Raw genomic sequence first — 25,598 nt, forward strand, 5'->3', positions numbered from 1 at the left:
GGAAAAGCATTCCAGGTGAAGCTGGTTGAGAGAATGCTGAGAGTGTGCAAAGCTGTCATCAAAAACCTACATCAAAACAGGAAATCTACTGTTATAAATAAAATTAATATTTCAATGAAAATGTGAATAACATTCAATATATTTCTTATTGTATAATAACTAGCATTAGGATATACTCTATGGTCGACTCAATTGTCTAGAGCAGTAATGGAGCTGAGGCTATTCCTATCCCTTCAAAGCCGTATAAGAATGGTGGCGGTCTGTGACTGCCTGCTACTGAGCACCCAGAACCCTCCTTCAGCACCAACACATCAACGTTTTCCCTTTCCTTGCAAGGGATTTCAGGAAAAATAAACGCTGAAATGTACGCAGGAAGTTCCATCTAATCGCAACATGTTTTGTTAATTAGGCCTGTCAACTGGCCATTTATTATATATGTCACACATGACAGAGAAACACTACAGCATTCCATCTTTAGAAAGGGGCCAATGTTCAATAGTGCAAAACCAATAAGGAACAACTCTATTCCAACTTGCCTTTAGAAATCAAGTAACTTTTTTATTTTAGAAAAAAGGTATACAACTATTAAGAATTGACGATGTTTAACGTCTTCTTTAACTAGTCAGAGTATAATTAATTGAGCAGGAAAACGCAAAAAAAAGGACCATGAGGGAATAAAGAAATTCCAAAAGCTAATTAAAGGGAAGTGCTAATGATTAAAAACATGCTCAGCAGTGACAAGAAAAATAAGATGCTTTCTGACCTCACAGAAAAGTGAGGGAGAAAGAAGGAAGAAGCTTCTGAGGCTGAGACACAGCATGGCTACTTGGCTAGAGAGAGCTTTTTTTGGCACAGGCCCTCAGGCCGCCACAACATCAATCTCTCCCCTCCCAGGACAGACTGAGGAGGAAAACATAGCACACTTCAAATCCGACAGAAAGAGCGAGTGAGCCAGGCTTTGCTTTCCTCCGCTCTATGCAGGAAGGAGGGATGGCCGGCTCTTCTCCTTCTCCTAGAAGCTGTCTTAATTACTTCCACTCATACCCAAATCCCCAGCCATCATCTGGAAAATTAAGAGGGGATATATTCTAGAAGTTGTAATAAATAATATCTAATCTCTGACAGTAAAATATGCCATCCTCCTCTTGGTAGCCACACCCGGCTGGGACTAGCTTTGCTTTATGTAAACCTAATTACAAACATTGTATTTCCTGATGCTACAGTAATGTAGGGCTTCCTTTGCCAAAACAGAGATATTTAAATTTCTTCTTTCAAAAGACTGGATAAATTATGACGTCTATCAACTGATTCAGTGCCGCAACACAATATGAGATTCCGATGCAGTTTTATTGGGGAAGTGATTACTGGATAGAAGAGAATACTTTAGGCAGCAGAGAGGAGGAAGACGGACAGGTAAGTTACATAGGCGCAGGTGGCACAGCACCGGGGTCAACAGCCTGCCCCGAGGGGTCACTGCCATGCGCTCAATGGTGGGGAACAGCATCACGGATTTCACCACCTCCACAAGAACATGTAGAAGAAAGGATGTTAGTCATACCAAACTTAAACCTCCTTCTTGGGACATTATCCTATGCATTCATTTAGTCTGTGTGTCTTACAATACATCTAGAAGCATAGATGTTCCATGACATTTATGGACCATTATCTGTCTTCAGATTTTTAATGACTTCCGTTTAAAGATGCACTATTGGACTTTTAGGGCATCATGTTCTAATAAATACAATGAATTTGGTTTTAGATCTTTTCCCAAACCTGTTGACAATGTGCAGGTACTGTATCTATTATTCCAACATTCAAGGTAGAGTTAAAAGTTGTGTGCAGCTCTTATGTTATGCTACATTAGTGCTGCCAGGGGGCACTATGTGAAGAAGGAGTTGCTTGAGTGGCGGAGCAAAGGCATTAAAGACAAAACAGTTGGAGAGAGAGACAGAAATATACTGTTGGTGAGAGCACGCGTGTGAAAGTGGTAAAAGCAATGAGATGTCCAGGAAAAGAGAGGGCGTGACATGGGCAATGCATGTGATTACATGAGATGGAGAACAAATAAAAGAAGAGAGAGAACAAGAGAGAAAGAGAGAAAATACATGTGTCAGAACACCAGTATTAGGAAACAGGAAACACCTGCCCGTTTGGCCAGCAGCAGACTGGAAGAGTGATAAACCTCTACCTAACAGCCAGTCTATGACCCAGAAAGAGCAAGGCCCATAGATTGGATGTGGACTTACTATGCATCCTTTGTGGTTGTTGGAATTGTATTTTTCTTACCAGTTCAAAGCAGGGATTGATTAACTAGCTCCAGAGATCCTTATGGGGACCCAGAGGTTTAACACCTTTTCAAGGAGTACATCGGGGACATAGGGAATGGATGGGGGAGAGGTGGAGGAGGGATATGTCTAGATTTAGGGGTAAAAGGGGCCAAGAGAGAGTGAGAGCGTTAGAGAGAGGAAGAGAGAAATGCCGTCCTCCAACGTGAGTGAAACAAACTCACTAAAATACTTAGGTATCCCCTTGACAACAGGGCAGTAGGAAGAAAGGCTGCTGTTTTGACATGGGGAGGGGGACGGGGGAAGCAACCACATGTTGTACTTCAGAGATAACATAATAGCGTGCTTTAACAGTGATCTACTGCTGTGAAACCTGTGGCATTCATTAGAGGCCCTCCCTATCATTGAAAAACAATTAACATTAATCTTCCATTTTCATGGCCTGCTTCGGCAATACTTTAATGTAAAGTCCCCTGTTTAAGGGACATGCGTGGTTCTGGTACCGCTTCCGACTGTGATTTTCACTTATAAATCAATCAATGGACACCGTAGATCAAAATAGCTTGCATTGAGCGGTAGCCTTGGTTCTCATGGACACAGTAGTATGTCTCTTTTGCCTGTGTGAAGTAGGATGTGAAATCTAACACCACTTGAAGCTTAGATGTCCCTCCTATTTCATTCGCTCTTCTGACGGACCATCAACTCCTGGATGAACCCCGAGTCACTGCAACTGACATGTGCCCGCAATCCTTACATCATAGCCCAGCAGGCGAGATTGGTTACTTCACTCTAGCATGTTCAAAAATAGATTTATAACGAACTTTATCAAAGTAATCTAAAATAATTCAAAGATTTTAAACTTTTAGTTTGTCACAAGATTAATATGAGACGAAAGGCAAGTTCCTAACGAGTTCACGGAGCCAAGCTAGAGCTCTGTCTGACGTTTACAGCAGTGGGGTCAGATGTTTTGATCAAGAGAGACCTTCTGAAAATATGCACTTTTTTTCCAAACACCAAACATCCAAATATGTATTTTACAATTATAAGGAAAGTAAAATGGTATAGTTGTTTTATTATACTATATTTAGAAAGCATATAAGTCATTTCAAGCCTTATTCATACCACTTTGTTGAATAGGAAATGAATCATAAACATCTTCATATTTTTTATCATATTTGTATTGTGTCCTCAAAAGTGACTACACCTCAGCAATTTATAACTATATTAACCAGAAAGGTGAGATTTGAAACTCAGCATTAGTAGTTATTGTTTATGGCCCTACCATGATAAATAATTACTTTAGGGGCTCCCGAGTGACGCAGCGTTCTAAGGCACTGCATCGCAGTGCTAGAGGCGTCATTACAGACCCTGGTTCAATTCCAAGCTGTATCAGTGCTAGAGGCGTCATTACAGACCCTGGTTCAATTCCAAGCTGTATCACAACAGGCCGTAATTGGGAGTCCCATAGGGCGGCGCACAATTGGCCCAGCGTCGTCCAGGTTGGGGTAGGACTTCATTGTAAAGAAGAATTTGTTCTTAACTGACTTGCCTAGTTAAAGAACGATTAAATAAAAATCACATGTAGTTACAGTTGACTGATTAAAACGTATTACCTACCAATGTAGCCTTGTAGCTATAGATTAATGAAGCTGTTGAAAGATACCAATATGTGGTAGTGTGAGTCTGAGTGTGACAGAAAATGAAGTATGTGTGGGTGTGAAAGAGAGACAGAGAAAGAGGTGCACAGAGGGACACAGGTGAGCTTTGATGTGTAAAGAGGTCGTTTTGATGGGAAGCAGCTCCTCTTCCAGAGGAACAGAGGAATGTTCTAAAGAATGCGGAAGGAAGAGGCTGGTCTTTAAACACTGAAAAAATACTAACTGACATAACCACTAATAACACACGCAAACAAACACAAAAACACACCTAGACAACCACACGCATGCACAGACACACATTTTACTCTTCATCTATCTCTAACACACCTACACAAGTTTTTATTTATAGATTTCTTTTTAAAGACGGGCTGGTTGTTTAGTAACCAAACCGATACGTGCTCAACTATGACGCAAAACAGGGTTGGCTTAGATTGTTATCTATATAAAAGGTGAAATAAATAAAAATATTTTGTCTCCAATGTCTATTGAAAACAAATACATTTCCACAATGAGCACTTGTTGTCTCTCAAATACATTGTTACAGTTGTTGGTTAGCTAACGTGACTCATTCAAAACACCTCCAAACAAGACATTAAGAACAAGATAGAACTAGCTGAAATGAGCCGCATACGATGGCAGCTTCTTAGAAAGGGACACAGGTGCTCTCTGGCCATCCAGAATCACATCACAACACAACACAACACAACACACACACACACCTGCCCCATTGAAGCGTGTACATAATTTTCGTGACGTTGTCAGCTAACCCATCTATTGTCAAATACATCGGATAAGGTGCAGTGAAATGTGTTGTTTTAAACTTTTCTTAGGAATTGTTTGCGTAGGACACACACACGACCGGCCCCTGCGGACAGGTCAGGACAGTCCTTGAACCTGCAGCATCTCGCTCTGCTTTGCTGTGGGGACAGAGAGGATGGACGGACGGAGTGGACTTAAGATGTCACAGTGAAAGGGGCTGATTTCTAAACACCTGAGCGCTAAATGTGACAGAGCAGGAAGGTTAATGTTTTATATGTTCTGCACCAGAGATGGAACCAACATGACACGTACACTTCACTTGTGACTGAATGTTCAGTCTGTTCTGTGAAAGAAAACACGCACGCATGCACACACACGTGTTTACTGAAGTCAACTCCTGAAGTCAAACTCCTGACACAGTGAAACATTTGGTAAAGAACACACAAGCTCAGATGACCAGCTTTACCCTGGAACTAAGGAAACCAAATGGTTTTCCGAAACAGGAACAATTTGTCAACGACTAAACCTTCCAGCCTTAGTCGTTTTATAGATATATTACCTTCCTTTTTTATTGTTCTGGAGGTGAGAAATGAAAGGAGTAGGAAAGAGAGAAGGGAGGTTCACAGAAGGTTCTGGGAACAGCATGGAACTTGGTCAGTGGCGTCCAGCCCGCCCTAACACCCTCTTTAACGAGGTCCAATGGGCTGACATGCCACACAGTGCCAGGCCAGACCCAGCGCACTGTTAGAAAGCAGGTGTTCCCCCGGTCGTAAAATGTTGGTGTGCAAGCCACCTGGCCATGGAGCGTGTGGAGAGCCTTGTGCAGCCCTGCCGCGGTTGTTAAGTGACAGTGTGGGTTAAGAGCTGCACTAAAGCTCTCCTCACGTACCTCTCTTGCACCTCATAAGACAGCAATAGCCTGGGGACTCCTCAGGATCCATTCATACTGTATGCCCACACTCCCTGCTATACGCCTGCTCTGTCGGTTTTCTGACTAGGAAAGAGGGGGCTGGAGATAGGGAAGGATGGAGCCTTCCTAGGGCTCACTCTCCAGTCTCCATGGCATATGGTGTCATGTCTACGTGCGTCAGCTGTCTCGGCTGGGAAGTGACATCAGGTGGAAAGTACAGTTATGGAAAGCTGGACCAGCTGAACTCATGTGGGGATGACAGGTAGATTGGTGACAGCACACTTATGGTGAAATTCACCATTTAATCTATAATCCTGAAGACAGAGAAAGGTAATGAGAGGTTTTTATTGCTTTATAGAAACACCATCATCATCTAGATGAACAACAAAGGCATATGAAAATGTCTCAAAATGTATTTATTTATTCATTTGTAAATGTAATATTCCCATCAGGCAGATGAAAACGATCCAGATAGAAAATTTGCCAGAGCCCACCCAAGCAGTCAACAAGCCATTAATATTCTCCGTTGTATCGAGGACCTCTAGAGCAGGGGTCAAACATGAGGCTAAAGGGACATTTTAGTCCCCCGCTTGTATAAACTGCTCGCTAATGCAGTCAATGCAATTGCCAAATTATTGGGTTAAGTAAGTCAGTGGAGGCTGGTGACTTGATTGGAGGATGGGAGACCCACGGTATAGAGACCCACAGAGAGGACCGCACTGAGACGACAACGCGTGCTTTCACAAATCGTCAAATACTAATTATTTCAACCTAAAGCATTTAATAAATACACTAATAGTACAACATTATGGGGAATGGGAATGAGAGGGCTACTTACAAAGTGTTGGGAAGGGATCACAGCAGTGATTGAATGAGGGTAGGAGGCATGAGTTAAGGTGTTCAGAGGCTTGACTTAAGTGTAGGACAGGGGTCGAGGTGTTCATATGCTTCAGTGCAGGACAGGCACATCTTGGATGGATGTTGTTGGAGAACAGCTCAACTCTTCTACTGAAGGCAGGACAGGATTTGACTGGAAAGACAAAAAAACAATAAAACAACATTTAGACAAAAGACACAAGAATTAGTTAGTCCAAGCAAGGAGTAAAATCATGTATGTGTAATGTGTTTGTGTATGTGTTTGACTTGACAGGTCTACTCAGTGCTTGGAGAGGAAACATTCAATTTGCTAGTGGATGAGAGAGCACATGAGACGCAGCTTTAGTTCATGTCAGGAGAGAGTTGACACTAGTAGTTGAGATCACCTCTTAAATCAGGAACCAGAAGAGGACATAGTTGTAAATACAAATAGCAGATACATTCCATTACAGCAGTGACATCATAGGTTTGGGTTTCTCAATGAAGTTAAAATCAGACATCTCAGAATTCACAAAGTCAAATGCACTGCGCATCTCACCCACTTGCTCCTGAGTGGAGCAGCTGTCTAAGACACTGCATCTCAGTGCTAGAGGAGTTACTACAGACCAGGTTCGATCCCAGGCTGTATCACAACCGGCCGTGATCGGGAGTTTGATAGGGCGGTGCACAATTGGCCCAGCATCGTCCGAGTTAGCGGAGGGTTTGACCCGGGGTAGGCCGTCATTGTAAATAAGAATTTATTCTTAACTGACTTGCCTAGTTAAAGAAAGGTTAAATAAAAAAAACTAATATCAAAGTAGCTCAAGAAACGTTCCTGAATAAAGCCCTGATCATCCACATACCTGACAATAACTGGCAAAAGCGAGCAGACCGGTGTTAAGAGAATTATGTTCTCAATGTTCATAAACTGAACTTCAATTAAACTACTCGGTCTGTTACCAAGAATTTGTAAGGTTCTTGTTGAAATGAAACAGACAGAGGCCAGTCTACAATAGTCAGCAACGTTTATTTACGAGAGCTCTGCTTATCATTTCCTGTACATTGGTTTATATACATCTAATTTCGTCATAAATGTCCCTCCTCCTCTCAGACAATAACAATATAGTTCACAAGTCTTCTCCTACTCATACATTGCTTATCCCATCCTGCCAACTGTTATACAATCTACTACAAACCCAAGGTTTCTCCCCTCCCTAACGGGATATGACAACAGCCAGTGAAAGTGCAGGGCGCCAAATTCAAACAACAGAAATCTCAGAATTAAATTCCTCAAACATACAAGTCTTATACACCATAAACGTGTTGTTAATCCCACCACAGTGTCCGATTTCAAAAAGACTTTACGACGAAAGCATACCATGCGATTATGTTAGGTCAGCGCCAAGTCACAGAAAAACACAGCCATTTTTCCAGCCAAAGAGAGGAGTCACAAAAAGCAGAAAGAGATAAAATGAATCACTAACCTTTGATGATATTCATCAGATGACACTCATAGGACTTCATGTTACACAATACATGTATGTTTTGTTTGATAAAGTTCATATTTATATCCAAAAATCTCAGTTTACATTGGCGCGTTATGTTCAGTAATGTTTTGCTTCCAAAACATCCGGTGATTTTGCAGAGAGCCACATCAATTTGCAGAAATACTCATCATAAACATTGATAAAAGATACAAGTGTTATGCATGGGTTTATAGATATACTTCTCCTTAATGCAACCGCTGTGTCAGATTTCAAAAAAGCTTTACGGAAAAAGCACACCATTCCTTTGTCTTTAGAAATGCAATGGAATGCAGGTCGCTCTCACGGCCGCACGCGAGACTGAGCTCATGGCTTTCTGCCAGACACCTGATTGAAACAGCTCTCATTCGCTCCCCCTTCACAGTAGAAGCCTGAAACAAGGTTCTAAAGACTGTTGACATCTAGTGGAAGCCTTAGGAAGTGCAATCGGACCAAATTTACACTGTATCTTGGATAGGCAAAGACTTGAAAACTACAAACCTCAGATTTCCCACTTCCTGGTTGGATTTTTTCTCAGGTTTTTGCCTGCCATATGAGTTCTGTTATACTCACAGACATCATTCCAACAGTTTTAGAAACTTGAGTGTTTTCTATCCAAATCTACTACTAATAATAATATGCTTATCTTAGCTTCTGGGCCTGAGTAGCAGGCAGTTTACTCTGGGCACCTTATTCATCCAAGCTTCTCAATACTGCCCCCCAGCCATAGGGCATCCCAAACCAGACGTCTTTCCAGGCGGCTTGTGTTGACGCCTTGCCAACATTTGTCATCACACCATAGTTTCTAAGGGAAATTCAACGATGCATTATACTTGTGAATTACTATTAATCACCACATGAGATTTATCACAATTGCTTAGGCTATCACAGGGATTCTCAACCTTTTTCAAATCAAGTAATTTTACTGCCATTTGAGAGTGGCACGAACTAGAGTAGGCACATTCATGGGAAGGTATAGGCTTCTGGCTGTTATAATATTTATGATATTAGTGGTTAGCGAATTGGTCGTGGTTGAATTCTATGCAGACATGGTTGGGTTGCCATAGCAGTCTCTCCTTACAGCGGGTTGCGCTGCGGTCCCAATATTATAGTGCCGGGTGCGGGTCGGATGCAGGTTATGTACTGTATACCCCCCATCCCCTTCTCCTCACTATTGGCTTAATGCCTCCCTTGCACTAAAAGGCTGTTAATAAACAATGTGGCTATTAACACCATTATAGACACATTTAGGGGCTGTAAAATATTAAAAGTCTCTTTAACAGGAAACTCTACTCTACAGTTAGAAACGTTGATTACACGCTGGATTTCCTTTCTTTCCCTCTTTCATGCCGTCGTTCAAAGCAGGGTGCTAAAAGAGAGTGAATGTGGACCAGCAGACCAGCGTGATCATTGCCTCAGGTTAGGGCCCAGCACTGAAGAGAAAAGGACGTGGCATTTTGTGTGGACCGGAATATCAACTTCCTCGTAACTGGAGCCTCACTACACCAGAATTTGGGAATTTTGCCAGTTTTTTGGAAATGCATTACTTTAGTATTCTGATTAATGTAATCAGGAAAGGTATTATTAAAGAGGGGGGCAGCAGATTCCTTCTGATTAGAACAAGTTCCAATTTACAAGTTCCGGAGGATACAGAAGACGAAACGGAAGGTTGTTGTGTCAGTTACCCTGCTTGACAACACATAGCCTATAAGCTAGATGTCATACATCTTCTTCCTCTACAGACATATAAAATTAGGTCCAGAGATCCAATACACCCCCCCCCCCCCCCCCCCCCCCGATAAACATATCTTCCCTCGCACTTGTCTGTTTATTTAGATGAAAAGTGCTTTTCCACTGTGTCCATCTTTATTTCTCTGCCAATCTGCTTTTGTCTGCCTGGCCTGATAATGGACCCCTGGAGAGGAACATAAAGTCAGTGGGGGGGCACCAGTGAAATCACCGTTTTGGCATATCATATCCAATGTTCTTCCAAACAGTGCTAAATCACAAATAACAATGTAGCCTATTAAAAACACAGTTCAGTCTAAATAGAATTTAGAATGTACATAGTGTAAGCACAAACAGGGGTTAAAGCAAAAATAAATCCCATGACTGAAACTTAAGTCGACCTCAGATCGATTGTCTGGGGCCAAATTAACCTTCCTTTTCATGTAAAAAAGTCACGACTATAATACTTTTAGGGAAAGAGGATCATTCTGTACATGTATTAAACTGCGAGCTTGGCCAATTCCAGTCCCCTTGCTTTGTTCTCCTGGGAAAAAAAAATATTTACACACTAAACACTATAAATATAAATAAAGAGAGTGGCACTCTATATACAAGTTCACAGTAAATGTATTGGGTGTGCGCCAGCTCGTGCTTTTTTTAATATACTGAACAAAAATATAAACACAACATGTTGAAAAGTGTTGAAATAAAAGATCCCAGAAATATTCCATAAGCACAAAAAGTTTATTTTGCTAAAATGTTGTGCACAAATTTGTTTACATTCCTGTTAGTGAACATTTATCCTTTGCCAAGATAATCCATCCAGGTGTGGCATATCAATAAGCCTTTTAAACAGCATGACCATTAATTACACAGTTGCACCTTGTGCTGGGAACACACACAAAAAAGGCTTCTCTAAAATGTGCAGTTGTCACATAACAAAATGCCACAGATGTCTCAAGTTTTGAGTCAGCGTGCAATTGGCATGCTGACTGCAGGAATGTCCACCAGAGCTGTTGCTAGAGAATTGGATAGTAATTTCTCTCCCATAAGCTATTATGTCAGGTCATGAAATGTGAGTCCAAATATAATTTGTACCTAACCAAATTATTAGATGGCCTGCAAAAAAAATGTAAGACAAAATTTAACGCACTGGAAAAAAATTGCGTGGACTAGAATGAGGCTCTCTCCCCCCTATATTGTTCCTGCACTAAGGAATTACCATCTTCAGAAAATGTTTTTATAACTCATCTGCGACTAATCGATGTCCGGAGCTCAAAAATGAATAGTAACAGTATGCAAATCAGGGAGGCAAATAAAAAGGCTCTTTCACCAAAAAGGTCTTGTTCAAAAAGGGTCGTTCGTTCACGAACAAACCATTACTGCTGTTGCGCAGCTGCTTCTAAACCATGGTTGAAACTCCGGTTGTAACTGCATTTGTAAATGATGCCACTCGCGCAATTGAAGGAGTAAAGAATTGAAGGAGTAAAGAAAAAAGTGATAGCAATGGAAAACTGGGACCACCCTCTTTTTACAAAGGACTAAAATGCATTCAAAAGTGCTTTCCAGGGATTGAATTATGAATTGTTGTGCAATAACTGCTTGTCAGAATACATGTTTCGCTCCCTATGACTCTTGCAACATTAATGCGGCTTGAGAGGCATATTTATCTTGCATAGAACACACAACAACAAGTCGACTAGGTAAATAGGTAAACTACTCTACTATGGGGTTGTCTGATTGTTTGAATGACAACATTACATAGCAAAACTGGTAGCAATGGAAAGTTGTATCCTCATCTGATTGATCAAGTATAGGCTTTGAATTACTTTGCCAGCAGCTACAGCAGGCTACACATAGCTTTTTAAGTTGAGCAGCAGTTGTGCACATGATAGATTTATTTAATTCCTTTCATCTGAACATCAAAGTGTCAGCAACAATCATGCATGTCAGTTCATTGCACACAGCTTAACAGAGAAAATAAAATATTTGAGAATAAATCTCTTTGGGAATGTATTTCGTAGTACAGACATGCTTCTGTATTAGGCTATGTAATCTCCAAACCAGCCCCAACCCACAGGAAAGTATTATTGTGGATCTACACTGATCTCAAAAACGACTTCTCCAGAATCCATATGACAGAAATCCGTCGCAGTGAAGAGGAAGTTTAACCCCATGCACACAGAACACACAGTATTGATCTATTGCAGGTAATAACCCACATAAATGTAGACTAAAATATACACTCTTGTCCACTGATATGGCCCATGAACTACTTGTGTCCACTGTTTTCACAGCTTCTAGCACCCCCTGTTGCAGTGGGTTGCAAGGCTACATTCCTGTGGCATATTTCCCCTGACCCCTCAGGCTTTTAGCTCTTCATGCCTGCACTCCAGCAGTGTTCCAGCTATTCCCTGCTACTGCACCCCACTGTCTGCTTCTGAAGCTTGGGCAACCAAAACCCCAGTAGTACTTGCACAGTAGCATAAACCTTCGACATGGAGGCAGGCAGTAAACAAATGCATAAATACTTAACAGGCCGGTTTGAATCTGGCCTTTCCTGCCATTCAAAGATGCCGTCTCTTGGCAGCTGTGCTCTTAGTCTTGGCCTTGGACAACGGTCTCGGGGGAGACCGATGTCAAAGTACAGTAGAGATCATTGTCTTCTGACAGGTGGCATCATTCTAACGTGAATTACTGCTTTTACTCCAGTGAGGGGCAGCCAGAAAGAGCCAGCGAAGGCCACTCTATTGAACCAACGTGCCACTGTGGAAACAGTGTGAGGTTTGCCACTTCAAACAACACAGGTTTGGCTCATTGTAACCTGCTGTGCTGTGCCCAGTGTCAGGATAAAACCCTCTCCATTTCTGCCATTTAAAGTCAATGTTATGACTACAACAACCCTTGTGGTCAAAGGTGGTAGGAAGAGAGAGCTGCCATGCTAAACACATTTTGAGACAGCTGGTTTCTTTAGAGTCATATTGTATGTATACAACATGATCTGATGGCTTTCTCGAGCCAACAGGGTCTAACCTGTCTTTCACATCAATGGAATTCCAGTTAGACCTGCCAGCCCCAAAGCTGAAAATGATTTAGATTAAGAAGGCTCCTCTGACTCGAGAATCACCAGAGACTCCTTACTTACATACTTACTGTATAAGCAATACGGAAAGCCATCTGTTGTCGAGTCAATGTGAGATGGTGCATGTGTCTAAATGACAGGCACAGAGATTGGAAAGAGATAGGGTTAAGTGAGTTGGCTTCTAAAGTGCTTTGTTTGTGACTCAGTTCTCTGTGCCTGTAAGGAGAACCGGATGGTGCTGCCAGGAAGATCAGACTGAGTGTTTCCATGACAACCTGACCAGGTGAATACAGGTGAAAGCTACCATCTGTAAACCTTGGTTTATTAGTTGGCTAGATATATTCAATATCTGCCATGTTGAACTGCAAATGAATATGAAAGGCTTAGTGTTATCTGAAGCTTAGGCTCCTGTTGAATACACACTGAGACTAATGTGTTTATACCATTGTGATGGATGAGATCTGGGCTGAGAGGGTGAGAGAGTTACAGGCTAGATGGGGTTTCGTTCTTCCTTGTCATTTCAGAAACAGAGACTAAATTCGAAATTCATTACACAAACCAATTGGTGGTGCAGTAAAGTCGTGTGTTTATTATACTGTTAATCCTCTACTGAACATATGTTTGCGAGTTGTGCTCATGTGTCAATTTGGTTTTACATGATTTCAGATTATATTACTTTGCAAGGGGTGAAATAACTAATAATTATGTACTCTACTCTGTATTTACTAAACATTTAGTAATTATGTCAGAAAAACATTTATTTTTAAATTAAAGTGACTTTTGTCCAACTTAAATATGATGTAAATAAATGTAGGAACATTATTTACCTGGGGCATGTACACAGAGTGTACACAACATTAGGAACACCTACACTTTCAATGACAGACTAACCAGGTGAAAGTCATGATCCTCATTGAATCCACTTCAATCTTGTTAAATCCACTTCAAATACGTGTAGATGAAGGGGAGAAGACAGGTTAAATAATATTGTTAAGCCTTGAGACATGGATTGTGTATGTGTGCCATCCAGAGGGTGAATGGGCAAGACAAAAGATTGAAGTGCCTTTGAATGTGGTATGGTAGTAGGTAACAGGCACACGAGTTTGTGTGTATCAAGGTTTTTCACACGCTGGGTTTCCCATGTGCATCAAGAAATGGTCCATCACCCAAAGGACATACAGATATAGTCAGAAGTTTACATACACTTAGGTTGGAGTCATTAAAACTCGTTTTTTCAACCACTCCACAAATGTATTTTAACAAACTATAGTTTTGGCAAGTCGGTTAGGAAATCAACTTTGTGCATGACACAAGGAATTTTTACAACAATTGTTTACAGACAGATTATTTCACTTGTAATTCACTGTATCACAATTCTGGTGGGTCAGAAGTTTACATACACTAAGCTGACTGTGCCTTTAAACACCTTCTGATAAATTATGTCAATCGGAGGTGTACATGTGGATGTATTTCAAGGCCTACCTTCAAACTCAGTGCCTCTTTGCTTGACATCATGGGAAAATCAAAAGAAATCAGCGAAGACAGAGAAAAAAAATTGTAGACCTCTACAAGTCTGGTTAATCCTTGGGAGCAATTTCCAAATGCCTGAAGTTACCACGTTCATCTGTACAAACAATACTACACAAGTATAAACACCATGGGACCACACAGCCGTCATACCGCTCAGGAAGGAGACGCATTCGGGCTCCTAGAGATGAACGTACTTTGGTGCGAAAAGAGCAAATCAATCCCAGAACAACAGCAAAGGACCTTGTGATGATGCTGGAGGAAACAGGTACAAAAGTATCTATAGCCACAGTAAAACGAGTCCTATATCAACATAACCTGAAAGGCCACTCTGCAAGGAAGAAGCCACTGCTCCAAAACCGCCATAAAAAAGCCAGGCTACGGTTTGCAACTGCACATGGGGACAAAGATTGTACTTTTTGGAGAAATGTCCTCTGCTTTGATGAAACAAAAATAGAACTGTTTGGCCATAATGACCATCGTTATGTTTGGAGGAAAAAGGGGGAGGCTTGTAAGCCGAAGAACACCATCCCATCCATGAAGCACGGGGGTAGCAGCATCATGTTGTGGGGGTGCTTTGCTGCATGAAGGTCAGGTGCACTTCACAAAATAGACGGCATCATGAGGTAGGAAAATATGTGTATATATATTGAAACAACATCTCAAGACATCAGTCAGGAAGTTAAAGCTTGGTTGTCCATTTGGAAGGCCCATTTGGAATGACCCCAAGCATACTTCCAAAGTTGTGGCAAAATGGCTTAAGGATAACAAAGTCAAGGTATTGGAGTGACCATCACAAAGCCCTGACCTCAATCCTATAGAACATTTGTGGGCAGAACTGAAAAAGTGTGTGTGAGCAAGGAGGCCTACAAACCTGATTCAGTTACACAAGCTCTGTCAGGAAGAATGGCCAAAATTCATCCAACTTATTGTGGGAAGCTTGTGGAAGGCTACCCAAAACTTTTTACCCAAGTTAAAAAATTTAAAGGCAATGCTACCAAATACTAATTGAGTGTATGTAAACTTCGGACCCACTGGGAATGTGATGAAAGAAAAAAACTGAAATAAATCACTCTACAATTATTCTAACATTTCACTTTCTTAAAATGAAGTGGTGAGCCTAACTGACCTAAAACAGGGAATTTTTACTAGGATTAAATGTCAGGAATTGTGAAAAACTGAGTTTAAATGTAGTTGGATAAGGTGTATGTAAACTTCCAACTTCAATTGTACAGTCAACTTGACACAACTGTAGGAAGCATTGGAGTCAACATGGGCCAGCAGCCCTGTGGAACGCTTACGACACCCTGTAGTGTCAATGCCCCGACGAATTGAGTCTAAGGACAAAATGAGGGGTGCAACTCAATATTAGGAAAGTGTTTCTAATGTTTTGAACACTAAGTGTGTATATGACGCATTATATTAGCACACAAACAGTTTTATACTTCATATTGTGTCAGATGCCAAACAAAGCCTCTATGAACATGACGTTAAAAACACAAGGCCTATAGCCTAGTGAACCTGGAGAGAACCCAGGGCATAACCTAGACAGTCTTATCAGCCCTTACACCCAATGTCCTTTTCAGGGACAAGCAGCGTGCCAGATGCTGTGCTCTGGAAGTACACAAACTTACCCTAGACTGGTCCCTACTACAAGCTCAACTCAGCCTCCTTTTCCGTTGGTAAGTAGTAAGTACACTAAAAACTCTGCCACCGCTTACCTAGGCCGTGCCGGTGCCCCAACCCATAAGGCAAGCCATTATTCCAACACAAATACCTGAGGCACAAAGGAACAGGAGTTTCTGATTATCACACATCATACGTTACAGGACATAATCGCTTGTGTTTGCTTCTTGGCAGCCTGCAATCTTCAGTGGGAAAGGAAGTATTTTTCTGCTCATTCTTTTTTTGCAGAAAATAATATGGCAGAGCCGGCTGGACCACAGAATGGGCTGAGGAGATACAGATGTAAAACCTTAATTTGATCACTCTTTTATTTCTTTTTCTTTCTTTTTTTTATAATATGTTTTTAATATTTTTATTTCACCCCTTTTTCTCCCCAATTTCATGGTATCCAATTGTTTAGTAGCTACTATCTTGTCTCATCGCTACAACTCCAGTACAGGCTTGGGAGAGACGAAGGTTGAAGGTCATGCGTCCTACGATACACAACCCAACCAAGCCACACTGCTTCTTAACACAGCGCGCATCCAACCCGGAAGCCAGCCACACCGTGCACCTGGCAACCTTGGTTGGCACGCACTGCGCCCAGCCCGCCACAGGAGTCGCTGGTGTGTGATGAGACAAGGATATCCCTACCGGCCAAGCACTCCCTAACCCGGACGACGCTAGGCCAATTGTGCGTCGGCCCATGGACCTCCCGGTCAAGGCCAGTTACGACAGAGCCTGGGCGCGAACCCAGAGTCTCTGGTGGCACAGCTGGCGCTGCAGTACAGGCCCTTAACCACTGCGCCACCCCTCACTCTTATATTTCTGAGAAATGCAAACTTGTAAAGTATTTGAGTTTTAAAAAGGCTTATAAAGTTTGTAATATCCAGACTTGATTTGACCGAATGAAAAATATATCAAACCCAACAAAAATGTCCATTAATTATAATCAACATAATAATGAACATTTCCTGTTGCTGCAGGATTATTTTCCTGCTGTAGCAAACTGGCTCAAATTAATATCCTACATCTGTACCAGCTCAAGGAGAGATGGAAAGGGAGATTAATGCAGCTCAAAGTTGATACATAAATGTTAGCCTATTTGGGTAACATGAGATCCAATAAATTAATCTGATAGAATTAGCTTTTTATGTATTGAATGTGTTCAGACTAAGCACTTTGACAGCAAATAAGTGATCATGCCTTGACTATTACATATCTACTGTAGGCCTACATATCATTAAGCTCTCTTCTGTGAGGAAAATGTTAAAGATAGCAATTAAGATTACACAGAGCGGTTGCCGATGCTTCTATATTTTGATCTCTACACATAGAACAGAGGAAGGAACCCCACAGAGAGGAGGAACTGCCAACAAGAGAAACAACACAAAAAAACAGTGAAAAGGCCATATTATAAAATAAGAGCTAGAAAATAAAAATGATGAAAAGCTTGTCTGAGTGAGAGAGGAAATGCCTCCCAGAAAAAAACGACAAGTTCTCTTGTTATTCAATCCGTTAACCTTTAATGTGGCGTCCAAAATGGGAGGGTTACAAGGGTCCAATCTCAGTTTAGGATGTTTTCACATGCCTTCTCGAACATGCACCTCTCCCATGCTGAGGCAGTGTTCTCACTGCACTTTGTAACATGCCAAGCTACCACCCTGGGACCAGCCTATCCCCTCACGGGACAGTAGGGTGCCATAGAACAGAGGCAACTAGATGGACATCAATGCTCAGAGAGCCCATATACACCAGACATAGTTTTCCCCCTCATTAATCTACACACAATACCCCATAATAACAAAGCAAAAACAGGTTTTAGGATTTTTCTTGGCAATTGTACTTCAAAAATAATAAAAAAACTGAAATATCACATGTACATAAGTATTTAGACCATTTACTCAGTACTTTGTTCAGACACCTTTGGCAGCGATTACAGCCTCGAGTCTTCTTGGGTATGACGCTACAAGCTTGGCACACCTGTATTTGGGGAGTTTCTCCCATTTTCCTCTGCCGATCCGCTCAAGCTCTGTCAGGTTGGATGGGGAGCGTCGCTGCACAGCTATTTTCAGGTCTCTCCAGAGATGTTCGGTCGGGTTCAAGTCCGTGCTCTGGCTGGGCCACTCAAGGACATTCAGAGACTTGTCCCGAAGCAACTCCTGCATTGTCTTGGCTGTGTGCTTAGGGTCGTTGTCCTGTTGAAAGGTGAACTTTCGCCCCAGTCTGAGGTCCTGAGTGCTCTGGAGCAGGTTGTCACCAAGGATCTCTCTGTACTTTCCTCAGTTCATCTTTCCCTCAACCCTGACTAGTCTCCCAGTCTCTGCCGCTGAAAAACCTTCCCACAGCATGATGCTGCCACCACCATGCTGCACCGTAGTGATGGTGCCAGGTTTCCTCCAGATGTGACGCTTGGCATTCAGGCCAAAGAGTTCAACCTTGGTTTCATCAGACCAGAGAATCTTGTTTATCATGGTCTGAGAGTCCTTTAGGTTCCTTTTGGTAAACTCCAAGCAGGCTGTCATGTGTCTTTTACTGAGGAATGGCTTCCATCTGGCCTGATTGGTCGAGAGCTGCAGAGATGGTTGTCCTTCTGGAAGGTTCTCCCATCTCCACATAGGAACTCTAGAGCTCTGTCAGAGTGACCAAGTGCCACGATCTGACCTTTATTTCCTTTGTTTTGTCTTTATTTAGTATGGCCAGGGCGTGAGTTGGGGTGGGCAGTCTATGTTTGTTTTTCTATGTTTGGTTTCTGTTTCGGCCTAGTATGGCAGTTGTCGTTAGTTGTCTCTGATTGAGAATCATACTTAGGTAGCCTGGGTTTCACTGTTGGTTTGTGGGTGTTTGTTTCCGTGTGAGTGTTTGTCGCCACACGGTACTGTTTCGGTTTCGTTCATGTTCACATTTATTGTTTTGTATTTTATAGTGTTCAGTTTGTTTATTAAAGTAATCATCATGAACACTTACCACGCTGCATCTTGGTCCGATCCTTACTCCTCTTCAGAGGAGATCTGCCGTTACACCAAGGCCCTTCTCCCCCGACTGGGTCGTTTTAGGGAAAAGGTGGTGGGTAGTTCGATTTGTTGTTGTTTCAACTGCTGATTGCCGCTTTAAAGCCTGACAAATCTCGATATGATAGACGTTACACTACAATTTCACAATTTCACTTCTACCATGGTATTTAATCCAAAGTGGGGTCTCACCTGCACCAACGTCAACATCTCCAGGATGATGTAGCAGCCGACGGAGTGGCCCATTAGGACCAGGCAAGTGTCCCTGGGAATGTGCTCACTGAGGAAGACCAGCTTGTGCTTCATCCTTCCATTCAGTCTGCAAAGATCAAGGTTCATCATTAGTATTCAGTATTACATCAGTATGACATCTATTTCACCATCACCCTGATCAAGGACATGAGAGCAGCATTGTTCATCAATGTCTCTGTACACATGTACATTCGTCAGCACCAGCACATGGATCACCCCAACATATGTAGGGACATGTTACGATAATATTCACCGTTTCATTTTGCTGATATCCTCAAATTAGCAGTTATCAGGATCCTTTGAAAACAAAATTAAAACAAGACCATCCAAAGGGAAATCGAAGTTGGGAAGTATTCCAAAAACATCTTGATCTCATTTCTGTAATCTTTTTGCAAAGCTATTTAGCTCTACTTTATTGAAATAATCCTGTAAATCTAGCCCCAGAACAAAAGTTTTGAAGAAAGAGGTTAACATTTCCCTACTTGCGCCGCGCAGTCAAATACAATAACCTTTTACGATTAAAGAGAGGGTATGAGCGAGGAGATGGCGAGATGATGAGAGGGCAAGAAAGAGCTGAAGGAAGTGTAGAATGTGTCTATCTATGGTGATCGAGATTTAGCGGGAGGAAAAATACAAATTCCAATTAATTTAAGAATTAACAAATTAATCCCCATTTTACATATTTGATGAGGGATTGACGTTTTATTCTTTCAGAGCGGAATTTGGCGAAGACGTTCTGTTCAGACAGCATAGGGATAGGGTGGGGAAGGTTGTGGGGGTTGAGGATATGTTTAAATATAATGGAAAAAAAACTAAATGAGTACAAATTGTGATTAATGGGTCAGTAAAGAATAACATATGGAAAAAATAAATTCCCCCACACAACCTAATGATCCTCTTGGCAAGAGAGAGGCAGGAGGCTGGGGCGGCCCTTTAAGCGATTAAAGCCTTTGCACAAATGTGCAATAAATGTGTGGTGCATTTTTCCTCCATGGGAAAGGTAACTGATTTCCTATGTGTCAAAAGACCCTCACTTGTGGTGTTACTGATTGCAACATGGGAGGTGGAGGTTCTTTTTTTAAACTCTCTCCTCAATATTTGGGTGTGGTTACATTTGCAAAACTTCAGGACCTCTGAATAATGTGACAAATGCCAACAACGGCAATGGTGTGGACACGGTATGAACACATCTCAGTGTAGTTTTGAGAGAAAGAGATGAGAAGGAGATTAGCAACAGCCTCCGTCCTGTATTTCACTGTGCATACTTCCTCTCAGCTCACAAACTTCCTCCTCAAAAAGTGTTTGTGAAGCTGGTTCAACATCTGTACCACAGTGGTAGCCAACAGTTGTCGACCTTGCATATAAAAACGAGGGATCAAGTAACAAGATAAAGTGAACGTTGTCTTGAAGTTATTTGATCAGATTGAGAAGCTGGGCATCAGACCAAAATGTCACAAAGTGGTAGTAAACAAAAAAGTTGAATTCCTGACATTCATTATGTCATTATTGAAATTTCTACTGCTTCGTGCCATTTGTCTCCTATGCACAAATCACGCAAATCTGTAGACGTGACCAACGATAGTGGAGGGAGCGTAATTGGAATCAGACGCACCATAAAAACATCTCGTTAAAATCCATAACCCTGATATTAGACCTTAGCTGTTCGACCCAGAAATATAGAGGGAAATGAATAGTTTAGTACTCTGGACACTAACAGTGTACAACTTAGTCATATCAAAAGAAGGAAAGCTGCTGGTGAAAAGTAGCATTGCAAACTCATTCTGACAAAATTAATGAGATCTGGGGCTCCTGGAGGATCCCATGACCCAGGGATGGCTTATTGATGTTGGCAGAGGGAGAATGTTCCCTGTGCTTGCATTAACAGATATTTTTAGAGGAGGCCCAATCAATACTGTTTCTCTGTATCGGCCAGGCCTTTCCCTGGACGTCCCAGAGGTTTCAGAGGCTGCTGCTCTACGATGCCACCCTGACCCTCAGCAAATGTAATGCTCTGACAAGGTGTAAATCAATGGCATTCAAGGGTTGACCAGGGTGGTCCGTCACCAAAGGCTTGGATTGAAACCGCAGAAGAGGGGTGGAAAGGTAGCCGATATGTCAGACGTGTTTGTGTTTCTGTGTTGGATGAGGGTAAGAGTCGAGTGGATGTGGAAAGTGTCATCCACACACCTCGTAAGTAATACTAGCCATAATGCATGACCACATGAGCGTGCAGGTCTAGCCTGGCAAAGAGTATTAAAAAACAACAAAAAAAGGACAAATGACTTACGTTTTTTTTGGTACAGCTTTTTTACTACATATACATACATTTTACCTATACCTTTTACATACATGGTACTTTTATATATAACAACAATACATTACCAAACAAACTCTTTAATCCCAACCCTCAGCCACACTCAGTCCATCCCACCTATCACCATAGACCACCCTTGTTTGTTTTGTGCCATATATTTTTCAATTGTACTGTGATGTTTTACAAAATGTTTTAATCTTTCTAATCATATATTATCCACAGATTGTGAGCTAAAGATGAAAACCTTTCCTATGAGTATTATCATATTATTTATTGATTGGCTATGGCTTTCCAGATCGGCAAATAGTATTAACAGTAGGCAGATTTCCCTGGATAAGGGCATCTCAAATGAAAAGGCATGATGCATGACTATTGAGATAAACATAGGGCTTGCGGCTGAACAATTTGAACCTTTCATCTTAAATCAGGACCGTAGTTAAGATCAGATCAGGCTTTGGGACAAAAGATGAGTTCTCTGTCGATCTTGAGATAGGGGTGACAGCCCTATCCCCTTAAAATAGGGGTGACACCCCCACCCCTAGCACCCTTAAAACACCCTTGGAATACCAGTCTGAACAGAGTGGTTTTGATTTATTCCCTCTGATGATCAAATGACATGCTACAAATTGGCAGGGGTGTCTGAAAATGTGTTAACTGTATCTACTGAATATCTCTAGAATTTGCCTTGTGTCCCATTAATCACTTATGAGTTGAGAGTTGACAAGTATGGCCACGTGTTCAGGATAAAACAGGAACTGTTCAATGCTTCACTTTGTTACATGAATGTCTATATAATCAAGACCATCTACCTCTGGTACATCATTTGATAATTCCCCCCCCCATAAAATTGTGATAGGGTTAGGTTCATGACCATAATCTGACATCTATATGGTCAAAATAGTTTATCTGATTGACCTGACAAAGTCACGTTGTCTCCAGGCGTTTGAGCTTTGTGAAGAGATGCCTGGAAACCAAGGCTTCATTCAAGTTTTCTTCAGAACTCATGCTAGTTATCGCACATCCCATGTGAGGCATACGGTACCTACAGGGGGAAACTCTGACAGAAGGTTACACTTACTGACACGTCATAATGACATGACACTGTCATAACCATATCATAATATGTTATATCAGCTGACATAACCTGTTATAATACAGTCATAACACTGTCATGACATATATTGTGTTATTTTATGGCTGGTTACGACACCTACATAAGAGTGTCAAAACCCCCAAAACCTACCACACAGGGCAAAACATTCCATTACACTATAGCCTAAGTGTCAACAGTATGTTCAGGATGGAAATATATTTTTTAAATTACCATATTCAATTATGATTGTAATTGCGCAAACATTGATATTAGACATGCACCTACCCCAATGCTCTGTTGCTGATGACTGGGATGAATGCAGAAGCAGATTTCAGGAGCAGGACAAGTCACCCTCTTTTTGACTGATGACGTACATAAGGGCATGTACGTGATAATCATATAAGCCAGATATGCCTATGATGGTCATAATGCTTCTTGACAGTGTCAAAACTGAATTTTCTTAGTTCAAGTAAAGTGATGGTCATAATGCTTCATGACAGTGTCATAAAACTCATTACTGCAACAAAGGATTTAAGAAACAAACTTTCAAATGAAAGGAAACTTCTTGGCAGGGAAAAACAAATGTAAATAAATATGGGTTTTGACACTCTTATGTAGGTGTCATAACCAGCCATAAAACACAATCTATGTCACAACAGGTGTAAATATATGCGTCATGACAAGTGTTATGACCATATTATGACAGGTTATGACACGTTATGTCAGCTGTTAAGATACATTATGACATGGTAATGACCATGTCATAACATGTTATGACACTGGGTGCAAAGTAAAGTGTTACTAGTGGTTCTTTAAAATCCTCAAGATGGATATGTCTTTTGTCATTTTCAAGATGGACAGATCCAAACTAGACCGTCCCATCCATCTCATGGCCCTCAGAAAAGCTGTTGCTTCCATCTGGTTGGTATTTAACTTATTACAGGTGAGGCTTTGGTAATGTCTTTCCCACGTATCAGGCACAATAAAATGTTCTCACTGCTTTATGAATGAATATTACAGGGCTCATATGCTGGTGCGGGCTGGAGAGGGAGAGGCCTCTTGGCTCAAGCTAACTCGTCCAGCTCACCTAACATTCCTCTTCTCCTGCGCCATCCTTAGCATTGTCTTTAGTATTGGCGAGTGAGCTTACAAGGAGGTACACATTTCAAAGCTAGCTAGTCAGTCATCAGTGGTCAGGAGATGTGCTGCTGATATGCAATAAAGCCTCATAGAATGTCCTGCTGCACAAACCACTTTCAATAAGAGATATGAATTAGTTACCGTAATTTCCGGACTATAAGCCGCTACTTTTTTCCCACGCTTTGAACCTTGCGGTTTATACAATGACGCGGCTAATTTATGGATTTTTCCCGCTTTCACAAGATTCATGACGCCAAAAAACTGAGCACCGTCACATAATGTGACGTAAATCGAGCGCGCTCAAACTTCCCATCATTCTGATTACGGTAGTAATTTTGTCACCCTCATCATGGCAAAGAAACTGAGAAATGCATATGATGCAGCTTTCAAGTTGAAGGCGATCGATCTGGCTGTTGGAAAAGGAAATAGAGCTGCTGACAGCGTGGAGCATTGTCAAAAAAATCCACTATCATCAACGGGTTTTGAAAGGCTGGACTGCTGCGTGTTGAAGAGGGCAGCGATCCAACATCGGATGAAGCAATTCTGAGGCTATTCAACTCCGACACCGAAGGAGATGACTTCAGTGGTTTCAGTGCACAGGAGGAGGAAGATAGTGACCAATGACTTTCTTGGTAGGCTACTGTTTAATTTTTGTTACAAGCCGTGTTTCGTCAAAGGCTGTGTAAAGTTAATTTGTTTCAATGTACCGTTAGGCACCTGCGGCTTATAGACATGTGCGGCTTATTTATGTACAAAATACATATTTTTAATAATTCAGTGGGTGCGGTTTATATTCAGGTGCACTTAATAGTCCAGCAATTACGGTATATACCATCAATCACGTCCATAGTATCAGGAGGCACAGTGTCCAGCATGGGTCACTGCCCACACAGGGTAGCACCAGCCCAACGTCTGGTGAAGCGTCTGCATAAAGGTCATGTAAAAGCCAATCACACCGGGGTTACCTATTTTCACAGTCAACTGTACCAGTTTCTTATTATGTCAATACATTTTCCACTGTACTCTTGAAGAACATCGCGTATGACGACAAAGCAGTGGCCACGTTATGGTCGTCCTGTCATTCCCTGACCTTTGCCATCAATCTCATCAGCCCCCACTGTCAACTCCGCTGCTAGCTAGGAACTGTATTTAGCTTATAGTACGGTTGAGTAATATCTTCCTACAGGTAAAAAAGTGAGTTTATCCTGGTTGGGGTTTATTTCTGTCAGGGTGAGATAAAAGGGCAAAAAGCTGAATAGCAGATGTTTAAGAATAAAGGCTACTCTGTGTGGTCTGTCTGTCCGTCCAATAGGAGAGAAGCTGAAGTGTGGCATTCTGAGTGTGTATCAGTAGCGTGTGACGAGTGACATTATTTGAGAGTAATCTGTATATATTCATACAGTAGGTGTTTTGTATTGTGCAAGTCACGTGTATAAGTGTGGATGAGAATCGGGGTGTACACTATGTTGCAGTAAGTTTATGACTGCAACACAGGGACACAAGGTTTTATTGGCATGCTTACAATGATGTAGGCATAGCCTGGCGTCCTGGCCAGCTGAAATGTAGAAGTAACTTTTGCCTACATCTGTAATTTCAGGCCATGGGATTGGTAATGCTCTCTGTTTTGAAATGAGATGAAGCCCTTTCCATATATAACTGCCTCAGTGACAGGGTGCTGAGAGAGAGCTGCAGGTCCAATCTATGGAGGAACATAAAGCTTTCTTTCCATTAGGCCGTGGAGTGTTATAACAATACATTGCCAATCATCGCTCATGCCACATTTAGGCTAAAGCATT

General features: G+C 41.7%; 1 pseudogene; it reads right to left on the reverse strand.

The window, feature by feature from the left end:
- Window positions 1-1,383: 1,383 nt before the first annotated feature.
- Window positions 1,384-25,598, reverse strand: part of LOC139383599 (lipid droplet-associated hydrolase-like) — a 37,153-nt pseudogene continuing 12,938 nt past the window's right edge.

This window comes from Oncorhynchus clarkii, chromosome 25 (assembly GCF_045791955.1).
Source record: "Oncorhynchus clarkii lewisi isolate Uvic-CL-2024 chromosome 25, UVic_Ocla_1.0, whole genome shotgun sequence".
Taxonomy (NCBI): domain Eukaryota; kingdom Metazoa; phylum Chordata; class Actinopteri; order Salmoniformes; family Salmonidae; genus Oncorhynchus; species Oncorhynchus clarkii.